General features: G+C 37.5%; 1 long non-coding RNA gene across 1 annotated transcript; it reads left to right on the top strand.

Annotated features, from left to right (window-relative positions):
• Positions 1-1,008: 1,008 nt before the first annotated feature.
• Positions 1,009-10,061, top strand: LOC116787749. Its single transcript, XR_004357434.1, has 3 exons — positions 1,009-1,062; positions 7,786-7,844; positions 10,030-10,061. It is a non-coding gene; the product is annotated as an uncharacterized LOC116787749 (long non-coding RNA).
• The last annotated feature ends 2,533 nt before the right edge of the window (positions 10,062-12,594 follow it).

Raw genomic sequence — 12,594 nt, 5'->3', positions numbered from 1 at the left:
TTAAAAGGTAGCCTGGTTTCGAGGCCTTCAGTGCTCCCTTACAACCTGATTTTTTTCCTATGACTTTATGATTCAGAGGACCCAAGAGAAAATGTAGGCAACAGAAAACCTGAAATCTTTATGTAATGTTCAAAACTTTCCTTGAGAGGCAATTCCTGGCGTCTGCTTCCACACCTGATGGCAGAAGGGTCCACGCCTTAATCTCATGAGTTGAATACCAGCCCTACATAATCAGAGATAAGCGATCTTTGAGCAATCATCTCCTGCCCATAAAAATATCACAATTGTGGATGTTGTTTCTGCAATTAGCTAGTAGGAAAAGCTTTGGGTATGTAGGACGGTGACTGACAGTAATCTCCACCTTACCAAATATATATCTTAAATGCTTGTTCCCCTTTTTCTAGAGAGATTTTCACAGCAAATATTTGGTTCCTTAGGCTGTGAACCACAAATCAGCATCATGTAATGGTGAATGGTACTACATCCAGCTGGTGGTCAGTCACTTTTGGGGTTTCCCAAGGCTCAGTATTGGGACTAGTCCTGTTTAGTATTTTTATCAGTGATCTGAATGAGGGGATTGAGTGTATCCTTAGTAATTTCATGGATGACACCACACTGGATGGGAGTGTTGATCTGCTGGAGGATAGGAAGGCTCTGCAGAGGGATTTGGACAGGTTGGATTGATGAGCCTAGGCCAATTGTATGAAGTTCAATAAGATGAAGCGCCGGGTCCTGCACTTAAACCACAACAACCGCATGCAGCACTATAGGCTTGGGGAAGGGTATCAGGAAAGCTGTTGAGTGGAAAAGGACCTGGTGGTGCTGGTCAACAGCCAGCTGAACATGAGCCAGCAGTGTGCCCAGGTGGCCAAGAAGGCCAATGGCATCCTGTCTTGTATCAGAAACAGTGCAGCCAGCAGGACCAGGAGAGTGGAGTTCTTTTCCAAGCTTAATAATTCCATGATTCTATGACTTCATATCGAGTTTCTGGAAATTATCACTCCACATCTACCCCTCTAGCTGTGAAACAGCTCCCCAGACAGAGTCACAGAAAACTGAGAGGTAAAGGTGTTAATAAATACATAACAGCAACAATCAATATGAATACAAAACAAGGCAGCAGGAGAAGCAGCTACCATGTTTAATCCCTCTTAGGACTCTTCCTCTTGTAGACGTTGCAGGAGAAGCTGTTTAAAAATAATGGTTGGTTTAAAGTTTTGTTGAAAATATTATCTAAAACCTCACTGAGTAGGTCTACTGTGGGCACATTTTGCTTTTTCAACTTTGCCTCAATTCATTGGACTCTTGGATGGACAGATAGTGGAAAAAATTTCAAATAAAACCCAGTGTTGATTTAATATGAGAAACTACTATTAACTCATGAACAGGACACTAACATAAATTCTTCATGGTAATGTAATTTAAAACAATTTTCTTTCCTATTTTAAAGCTGAATTTCTGGAAAACAATATTGAGGTATGAAATGTTCCCATTTTATGATTATTCTGAAAGTCTACAATTAGATTTTCTGGCAGATTTACTGTTTTTAATTAGAATCAAAAGTGCAGACTAAAGTCATAGTTATAAAAAAATGTTATATTTTCATTAATATTTTAATAGAGGCATCCGAAGCAGTAATTTTGCCCAGAAGAATAGGTCAAGTCTCTGAATATTTGATTTCAAATGCTAAATAGAACCAAAAATATTGACTTAAATATAAAGTACCAAGTATATCAACTGGGTAATGCCTTGAAGAAATATACTGGTGTGGGACAACAACAAAACAAAAGAACCAATTTTGATACTTTTATTAGACTGTTAGCAACAAATATATGGAATTCCAACTAAATGCCTGAAGTCAGACCTCTCTGACAATTTCTTTTTGTAATTTAAATAAAAATATGTGATTAATGTAGCATTTCCTAAATGGATATTAAAACTACTTCATCTTTTTGATTAATCTCTTAGGCATACACTGCAGTTTGCATTGAAAAAAAATCAGGTATTAATTTACTGGGCCAAGAGTACATCCCACTCCTAGTTAAAATGCATACTGTGTGCACATCCATTGGTTGTAACACATTGTGAAGAGAGGAAATGGTTCTCAGTTGCACTAGTAGCAAAAATATCCAGTCTCTTTCTCCCCTTACCCATCATTACTTGTCACACCTCTAAAAATGCATATGGAGTTGTGGGTAAAATTTAGTCTGCCAACTCAATATGAAAAATAATCAGAGGACTTTCACTTATTGCTGTATGAACTGGTTTTCCAGTCTCTATTTACATCATAAACAATATAAATTCAAGCTGAGTTTTACTCATTTTTTTTTTCAAGTATATTGAGCATTTGAAGACCTTTATAAAGAAGCCAGTCACCAAGTACATGAGTGAGTGAGTGCAGCACAGCCCAAAAGTACTACCTTGTCCCCTGAAACAGTGTGACTGCGACACTCTGACCCAAGCAGTCAGAGGTAGCTGCCAGCTTTCTCTTGTCAAGGCTGACAGTTGGCTTAAGTATCTATCTCTGTGTTGTGCACCATGACATAAACATGCCCATCATCACACCTGGCTGGAGTTGTGTTCTCACAGTTTTCTCACAAGGTTGCACCTCACTCCAGTCACTCTCAGCCACTGAGTCTGCAGCTGTGTGGCTCAGGACTGCTGGTGTTTTTCCTATCACCCCATGACATATCCCATATACAAGAAACTTGATTTATATTTCCAGTCCCTGTATCAAGACTGATAATTGTATTCAGACAGAGCAGATCACAGTAAGGCATCTGAATGTGATTCGGAGATGACAGGAGAGGGAGAACTGCCTGCTCTAAATGTGGTTTCTAAATTCCAGTTCATCACTTAAAGGGGCAATACCCAAGTTTTCGCTGGGTTACGGTTTAACTCACAGACATTATTAGTTTTTTTTCTGGTAGGTTAGTGAGCTCTTCAGGACCTCTGATTTTCTTCTCCTCAAAGTGCTCACTGCTGATGTTTAAACCACCTTGGCAAGTTTGGTGAGCTTGACAGACTTCTCTAGTGTCTTTCAGTACAACGTCTTTTCCACAGCATTTTGATATTTAACATATAGATTTAATTATCAGGGAACATAGAATAATAGAATCATTTAGGTTGGAAAATACCACTGACATAATTGAGTCTACTGTGTGAGAACATAAGATGAGAAATAAAGTAAGATGTAAAGTTTAAAGCATATTTGATTTCATACAGTCTTAAAAGCCTCAAGATTAGTGCGAAGCCTGTCTTTTAAGTACTTCTCTCTGTCCACTCAGTGCACATCAGTGTAATGCTTGGGCTAACATATATCATTGGACATTGTGCCTTTAATCTATGCTGTATGTTGAGCTTATCTACCACACCAAGAACCAACACTGTGTTTCTTCAGGTGGGGTTAGCTCCCAGCACCCCCCTCTGGCAGGTGCCCACACCAAGCTGCAGGGCAGGACAACAAGTCCTGTGTTAGCAGAGACCAGGCAAATACCACAAAGTTGTAGCATTGACTCTGCATCTCAGACCATCATCTTCACTGGCAAGAACAGCCAGCTGGCATGGACATAGTTTTCTGTCTAAAATCTTTCTGGCTGCACAGTGCCATATGGATGTGTATGTGTTGATCTGCCCTAGGAATGGCTAGGGTGTTCCTGAATACGTGCTTCTGGGTTCAGGAGGTGGTCCAAAAAGGAGCAGCTGTGCTCAGTCAAGAGCTCAATTTGGAGTGCTCTTGACAAGTGGAAGTTGCTACAAGAAATCCACTATCATCCATGATTTGTTTGGCTTCTTTCTGTGAATTCCTTGGGAGCACCGCAAAAGCTAAAATTGTGTTTACATATCTCTGTTCCTCCTTGGCAGTCTCCTTATTCTTTTGTAAACTAACTCAGTGTGGCACAAAAATGGCACGATGCAGGAGCATGTCTAATAATCCTAACTTTGCCTATCCATAAAACAAGTAATATAACAAATGGCAATTTTTTCTTCTGTCTCTCTTTTTGGAAATAGTACTGGAAAATCACATACATTCTCTGTTTCTATTAAACAACATACGGATGCCATCAAGAGACCCAGAAAAAGACAACAGTTTACTGGTATTTCTGCTAGCATCAGAAAGACCTAGTCTTTTTCTAGTCACAGCTTATCATGTAGTGCCTGGAAAAGGACAGATGGGATAGACAGGGTTGATAGGGAACCTCAAGAACCACAGAAAAGATTAAGAAGAGTTTTCCCTTCTGACCTCTTCTCCTCCATTTGAAGGTTTGGGTTCAGCACCCTGAGCTTCTCTCAGACCCAGATGCCTATAGCAGTTTTCCCACAATGCCTACCAAAGACAAACACATAGTCTTTTAATGGTTGGAGCAGGTTAAAAAGGAGATGAAGCTAAAATCTTTCCTTTGGCCTGTGAGGTAGGGATTGAAAATAATCTCTCTCATACTTTCCAGGTCAATGTCCTAGCTGTTGTCTGTTTTCTCTCCTTTCATTTTATAAGGTTAAGTTAGTCTGTTCAAAATGAGATCCAGTTAAAAAAAAGAGACTAGGAACCTCTTTCTCTACCCTGATTATCAGGGTAGCTAATAGTTCAGTGACCAGATGAGATACCGAAACTGAATTTCCACAGAGAAAACAGGGAGTAGTCTAGAGATTTCATGTGTTGTGTGACTGCTTTCACTACAGAGTAATTGGACTAAAAAAAAAAAAAAAAAATACATCTTTGCATAATTCCCATCCTGGTTGGACCTTTTCTCCAGTCAGATGATTCACTACACCCTGACCAGCCTTGAACACTGAATATATTTGTTCAAGTCTTCTTCACAAGAGCAAATTTCTCCATATGCTTAGTGCTATAATACAGTAATGATCAAAAAAATCTCACTGAAGGAAAACCATTCATGAGAGTATTTTCAAAAAACATTCTGCTGTCATCATGCTAATCCTCATTTTTAGGTCTGAAGTGTGTGAGAAAGGCTGAGCAGTTCTGTTTAATTAAAATAACATAATTTTGGAACAGCAGACAAGCAATAAATAGTATAAAAATAAACCAGATGACAAAACAAAAGAACAGGCTCATATTTGTCACCAAATCTGATTTGTACCTTTCCTTGTAGTTTGCCCTTTTTAAGTGTTTTTGCACTGCTGTTATATGGGATGGATGATATCAGATCACTTCATGAGCAATTTTTGCACTACACAGTGTAATAAACAGCTCCCAAAACATATCAGAGACGCATCTTCTTTATATTATTTTCATGTCAAAATTAATTCTTGCAAAAATAAACTGTTAAGAGAGCCTTACAGAAACAATTCTGAAATAGTGTGCTGTGAAAACTGTAATCTTATTTCCTTAAATTAACTGTTATCTTTTTAAAAAATCAGCATTTTCTTCTAGATGGAGAATCTGCAACGTTGGCCAAAAACACCTAAGCAATTCCACAGTCGTTTCTTTGACTTCTTGAAAGTTGTTTTTATCCCTCATATTACAATTTCTTTAGCATACAATGGAAGGAGTAAATGTCATTCCTGAGTTATTCCCCACACTGTAGAATTTTTAATAGTCTCAGTGGGAGCAGGTTTGCTTTCAAGTAATGTATTTCTGTGCCAACACAAACTATATTTGGATATTGCTCTTGTACACTGTGAGAGATGAAACCAGAAAACTTTACATGTGATACCCATCTTCTTCCAGTCAGATCACTGGATCTACCAAACTGCTAAAAAAATGCAGCCAACATTCGTGTTACCCTTGTGAGTATCAATATTGATAGGATGGAGAACTTATTTCTAAAGGACTTCAGATAATGATGGGAGCTTTCAATCAGTCCAGAAGCTATTAGACTAAGTGGTCTTTCAGCAGAAACATTTCATTGTACACAAAGCAGCCTCTGAAACTCTTCAGCCTACAGAATGGCATGTTCATAGAGCCCATAAGAAGCTTTGATTTAATTGTGTGGGCTGACAGTCGGGAGCTACATACACGGTTCACTTGTTGCCATAGAGGTGGTACGACTGCAAGAGGAGCTGGTGAGTAAACAGGCACAGTATGCAGCCATCTCACTTTAACCTGCCTGTGTGTGTCCAAATCAACACCCACACTCACAGAAAGAAGGCGAAAAGAAGAAAAATACCTTTTTTAGAATGAGATCCTTAGTTATTTCCCATCTGGTAGGAAATGCCTAGCACCATGCAAGACCTGATGGCATTTCTTGTTGTTTTCACAGTGAGTTAAGTCAGCATGCAGGCTGGATTGCATCTATTCTGATATGTTATGACATAAACTCACTGAAAAAAGAAATAGAGAGCCACTATTTAATAGAGGGATTGGTCTAATGGAAGACTTTTTGCCTAAAATTTTGGTTTTAACTCTTGTACTCCCACTATGTGTATCAGCTGGGCAAGATATGTCTTCATGCAAAATCCGAGCCCTGTCCAGCCAAGCATATGGTCATCTCTTCTGCTGTGATTTAGTTTAACTGCTTTGTGTCAATTTTAAACAAGCTCCTTAACACTGTTGCAGCAAGTGAAGATGTGATTAAGAAAATGGCAGTTTTTCCCTAATAAGTTGTCATTACCTAAAAAAACTGTAAAGGTTGTGTTATTGCTTTCATGCAATTTAAGATACCGTAATATACACATTATTTGATATTTAAATCTTCCTCTAGCTTTTATAAGTGCATTTGTCAGGTTACAACTTAAAAATTCTCTTTACTGTGAAGAAAGTTAATTCATTGCACTTCACTGAAATCTTGAAATTAATGGAGTCACTTTTCTGAAACGTTGCCCCTTTATCAGTTATTTGTCTTTATTCATGAAGCCTGAGTATAGTCAGGTAATTTTATTTTTAAACCTTCAACCTCTGAAAATTAGTCATTTCATACACCCTCTTCTGTCTCACGTAACACATATTAGCTTCTTAAGAGAATAGTCCTGTTAAGAATACTTCCTAATATCACCCAGATACATTTCCTACATTTGTTTATGCCAATGTTGGGAGAATTAAGTTTTAAATGTGTGACTATGTGTCTAGTCTAAATATGACTAAGAAATGGCACACATTTACATAGCCACAATATACATGATACATTTCTTCTTTGATGTAAGAAGAGAAAGCCATGAAATACTAAATGCGAACTTTACAGACCCAAAAATTAGATGGCAACATTACTGTTTTGATTTTGAAAGAGTAAGTTAAATTAGCTAACAAGGAAAAATTACCCTTTGCTGACAGATGCAAGTCAGTACAAAACTAACACTATTTTCCTTTTTTTTCTTTTTAAGAAAAGAGACAAGGCTAAGCCCTCTCTTTAACCTTCTGGACCCTTAGAAATATCAGCTGTTATGTGAGCTGGTTTCACAATGATACTTTTGTTGGTAGAGCTTCCAGTAGGAACTTCTCAAGGGAAAGAAACACACCTTGCATCTATGCTCCTGCTTGTCCAGGAAGGGTAATCAAGTACAGCATTTCCAAAGTGGATTGCTTTTTTGTTTTTCCTTTGTGGGTTTTGTTTTGTCCTTTGAGAACTGTATACCACTTCAGGTGAAAATAAAACAAAATTCGCTTTACTGTGTCTGAGGGATGGTGAAGTGTAAGAAAAGTTCGTCTATTTTGAGTAAGACTCAGAAGCCTGAATGGGAACTGGGCAGAGCCTATCAGTTTAAAACTCCAGACTCATTTCAGGGGTGAAAGTTATGGTTATGTTGCTAAATAGTATAGACTGGAGACTGTTGTTTACTATGCTGTCAGATGATACTGGAATGTGACAGCTAAATTCCCTTCCTCCACAGGAGCCCAGCTACAGAAAGGCTGCCATTGCCAGCTCCATTTGATGCTGCCTTGGGACAAGGTAAGTCACCATGTCTGCACCAAAACCATACCAGCAGCACTGTCTAACAACACCTCCTCCTTGCTGCTATTTTACTAAAGCAGATTTATAGATGTAGTCCTACAGATCCAAGCTACAGGACTGGCCCTAAGCTCTTCTCATGCTAATATATAAATCCTACTTCCGGAAACCAACATAGCATCTTACTGGGAATTTTACTAGGTGATAGGATGGGAAAATGTCAAGTAACCAGGGTGGTTGTCAGACCTGTTTTCTATTCTTTTAATTTCTCTTTCAAATGAAAGTCTTATCTCTTAATAAAACATCACTTATCCTGCCTATATGCATAAGAATCATTCAGCAAAAGAAGGGTAGATTATGCCTGGAAAAGTTATTTCTGCCTTTGAAACATTAGGATTTGGAGATGGATGACTTATGAAGAAACTATTTTTTCCAACTTCTTTTATTTCTTGTCTAAGTCCACAATTCCAGTTGCTAGCAAAAGATGCATTTATGATATTGCACCAAAAAAAAGAAGACTGACTTTCAAATTCTATTTCTTTTGTGACCTGAAAACAATGTGTTTTTTTTAAAAGAAGCTCATTTTCACTTCAGTTTCTTGAATTGCATAAATTGCTTTATTATAAAGGAAATGACAACACACTTGATCATGAAAGGTGATTATCTGTGAGAAACTCTATATAAACTCAAAGGTTACATTTTGAGATGTCCAGGTTACAACCACCGTTGTATGCCGGCTGTAAGCAGGAATGTAAGTACAGAAAGTGTTTCTACACCCTTACTGAAGAGGTGATGCATTCTGAAGGAGGGCTGCTAGAGGAATGACAGACATGACAATTATCTATTCTAAAAAGTGCTGCAAATTATGAACTGGCAATACTCACTGGACAAAGTTTGCTTGGTACAGTACAGTCACCATAAAAAATTCGGGTCTATTAATCCACAGAAAAATTTGATTTTTTTAGAGTCAAAATATTTTATTTAATATTTTTGATGGTGAATTTAAAAAACATGTTTAATTAAATTTAATTAGATACAATGATGAAAAATTCAAAAGATATTTCAATTAATCCAGAATAGAAAACTAATTTTTAACCTGAACATTATTTTTTGGGGAACAGGGAGAAAAGAGAAGATAAGCAAAAGATAAGAAATCTCTTCATGCTAAAGGATTGCTCCTCTGTTTCACCATTGATTAAATAATAAAATAAAATTTTACATTACTGGGTCTGGTAATGAGCCTAAGTCATGCTATTTCCAAGAATAATGAAGGAGAGCAACTCCTGGTCCTTAATCAAGACAAACCTTGCTTTGTTCATGGAAATCTGTATTGATTTTTACTCTAATCTGTGGCAAAAATAGTTAAAGATCAATCACATCCTCAGATATATTCCTATTATCACTTACTTTAAAATGAGTGTAAGCTAATGTTTAATTTTTATTTCCGTATGTATTTAGTATATTTGTGTACTTATTTAAGCCATACAGTCATTATAGTGTTTTAAAAATGAAAGAATTAAGATCTTGTGTTCATGAACGTAAGTTGCAAAATAAACCAAGAGGGTAAATAAATTTATACGTTGATAGACTTTTGAATTAAATGAATCTTGCTAAAAGCACTAGATGCAAAAAAGACAAAAAACTAACTGTCAGCATCAGTGGTGCTAGTGATTCAAAAAAACCCGTAATATGTAAAGCAGATTTTTATTATGGCCAGGGGATGCAGAGGGGTTTCATCCCCCCCTATGCATTCCGCTGAGAAAAGAAACACAACAGCTGTTTATACATTTGGAAGGGGTGAGTTTCAAAAATTATCTATCATATACACTCTTTGAGAATTGGTACAAAGTCTGCCTTATCTAAATAGACATTCGGTTACCTATCCCCTATTTTTATTATTATAGAGTAGTTACATAAAGTGTTATCATTTCAAGCAGTTGTTTTCCCCACCCCTCTCCTATCTCCCTTGCAATGCTATGTGCTAAAAGCCTTTCTTTTCCCGCTTTCCCTGTCAGTCCCCTATCTTATTTGTTTATGTAAGTTAGTTCCCCTTTATCTTAACTGCCCAAAACTGTGCAGGTTTCTATTTGCAAGTGGTTACAATTTGCAAAGTCATATTTCATGCTAATTTTCATCTAATGTGTCTAAATTTTTATTTTATTTTGTCTTGTCTTTATTTCACTAGGTGAATGCTTGACTTCCTGATTACAATGAACCACTGGTGATAGTGGGTTTTTTGAAAATTTTTTTGTTCCTGAATTATTCTTCCATGTTGAAAATGCTGTTTGGGTGGCATATTTCACATGCAATTATTTTGTCTACTGGTATAGAGATCATTTGCCCCAGGAAAACATCTCTAATTGTAAGTTGTTTTTTTTCTAGTATGTAATTTTTCTATAAATCATATTGACTAGACTAATATTGGTGGGTTTTATTTTTAAAGCTTTACACAATGTCTAATTTCTCTCCATTATTCATAACTTTTGATCCACAAACCTTCTTCTAGTTGCCAGTGAATGTCATTTGCAATCTCATAGGGCTTTATAAATAATAAGTCTGGAAAATCAGCAGCTCTTTAGCTAGTGGAAGTCATGAAATGTTCAAGACATAGCAGAGATTCACAAAATGACACATTAATAAACACTCATAACATAAAAAACCTTTAATAAGACCTAGCTGAGCTGCATGAATATAATCAACAACCTCCCACTGCTAACAATACTTAGTTTGAAAGACCTTCCAAGTATATGACTTTGTCATATCATACGTTCAATTCATGTAATTGGAAAAGAAACAAAAATATGAATAATTATCAAGAGACTTACTGGATATGGCTGTTATGTTCTTAATAGTACTTTAAAAAAAAAAGATATTAAAAGCTATTAGTATTTTCAATATTTGGAAAACAGTACGCCTTTGGTCGGAGATTTTGCCTTCTCTTCTATGCCAGCTAGGTCTTATTACTGTTGTGCAAATACCCAGGAATAGTCTGGAAAAGAAAGAGTGGGGAAGATTGGTGTTTCACTGGCTCTGTGTTTCTGAAAGCCATTTTGTCACATCTTAGTATAGAAGGATTGTTGTGCTCCATAAAGCACATATTGCTTTATCTTACTGTCTCCCATGTAAGAACTGGCTGCACGATCAGGGGAGACTGAGGTATCTAAGACCCAGTCAAAATGGTAGCAGACTCAGACCTGACATTTTGTCCTGGAGTATTTTTATATCTGAACCACATTCACAAGAGTTTCTAGTTTCCAGCCTAAATTATCCCATTACTAACTCTCATAGCTTAACTTCTCCTTAACACCTCTGGGAAGAAAAAAAGGTTTGAACCAAATGTTTTTGAGGAGCGGTCAATCATTATAAAGAAGAGGCAAGGAGTAATGGCAGAAACCTGAAGAAATCTATTATTCCAAAAATGTTTGTCTCCTCTTCCCATGCATCCTTGCTAGTGATGAGCTAGTTTTGATGGACTTAGTTCCAGGTTTCACTTTGCACTTCTGCAACCCTCTCTTGTGTCACTTTGCTCAGTCTCAAAGGACCCTGAGGGAGCCTGCTAAAGAGCTGTGTGCTAAGACACTCTGAAAGCGAGATATGCACAAATTCATAGAGTAAAGCAACTGTTGGTTATCACTCCCGAAGGCTACAGCTCTAAGCTTTAGCATGCTAACCACCCCGAAGAGGCACCTGAAGAGGATTTGTTATTCAGAAGGTGCCAGTCAGGAAGGAAAGAGGCCAGCCAGGGCCAGGGCCTCTGCTGCTGGATTTGATCTTGCATACTCATAAGCTGCCATCTGCTGCTGAGTCCACCTTTCTCCCTTTAGGGTTTTAGAATCATAGAATATTAGAATTTTTTCTATCTTAGCATTTTTTTCTATTGAATCTGTCAGCTGCCCACAAACATCCCACTCCCCCACCTCCCCATCTATCTGTAATTTTGCCCTTCTTATTTTGTACAGTTCTCTATACAGGCTTTTATTATGGCCTTTTCCAGAACTTAGCTACTTGCTTAGAAGTTTGGGGCAAATTTTTACAATGTGGACATGCCAGAAATAGTTCTGAACTACAGGAAGACAAGCAGTGGAACCCATGTTTGGGGTGGCAACAGAACAAGGGGGTTGCGTTTCTCTTCCAGTGTGTCAAGCTAATTGAGGATTCGGAAGTTCTTCCTCTGCTGAACAAGATATCTTACTTCACTAGCAAGTGTCTTGCAGGAAGATAATCTGTTCTCTGTTTTTGCTTCTGAGTGTAACTGAGAATAAGTATTTCCCTATACTCTTGATGGTGCAGTTTGGTCCTAAGTGTACATCAGAAATCTAGATGCATTTCTGCTATCACCCTGACCCTAGAATTTGGGAATAGTTGCACTATTCTTTGAACCGGTTCCCCACTTTCCAGTTTCTGATATATTTCAAGACAGCGCCCCAATTTTCTTGTTCCAAGCTGACACCATGACTCTCTCATGTGACAGCTTTCACAGATGCTTTCCTGCAAATACATTAAAACAGGTCTTATTGAAATCTCTAAGGGGAAAAAAGAATGACTTTGAAGAAAACAGGGTCACAAACGGAAAACACCTTGCTTGTTTTATAATGTGCTTGCACATTTTCTCATTCAAAATCTAATCACAGCACTTTGTGTCAGTCATGGAAGACTGCTTGAGGTGGATTCAAAATATCACCTACCCACCTACTCAGCATTTAAATTTACTTTGTGCTGTGCATGGGAGTACAAAATAAATGGGTATTAA

Source organism: Chiroxiphia lanceolata, chromosome 5, assembly GCF_009829145.1.
Source record: "Chiroxiphia lanceolata isolate bChiLan1 chromosome 5, bChiLan1.pri, whole genome shotgun sequence".
NCBI lineage: Eukaryota > Metazoa > Chordata > Aves > Passeriformes > Pipridae > Chiroxiphia > Chiroxiphia lanceolata.
The sequence above is the reverse complement of the archived record's forward strand: the minus strand, read 5'-3'. Positions and strand labels throughout refer to the sequence as shown.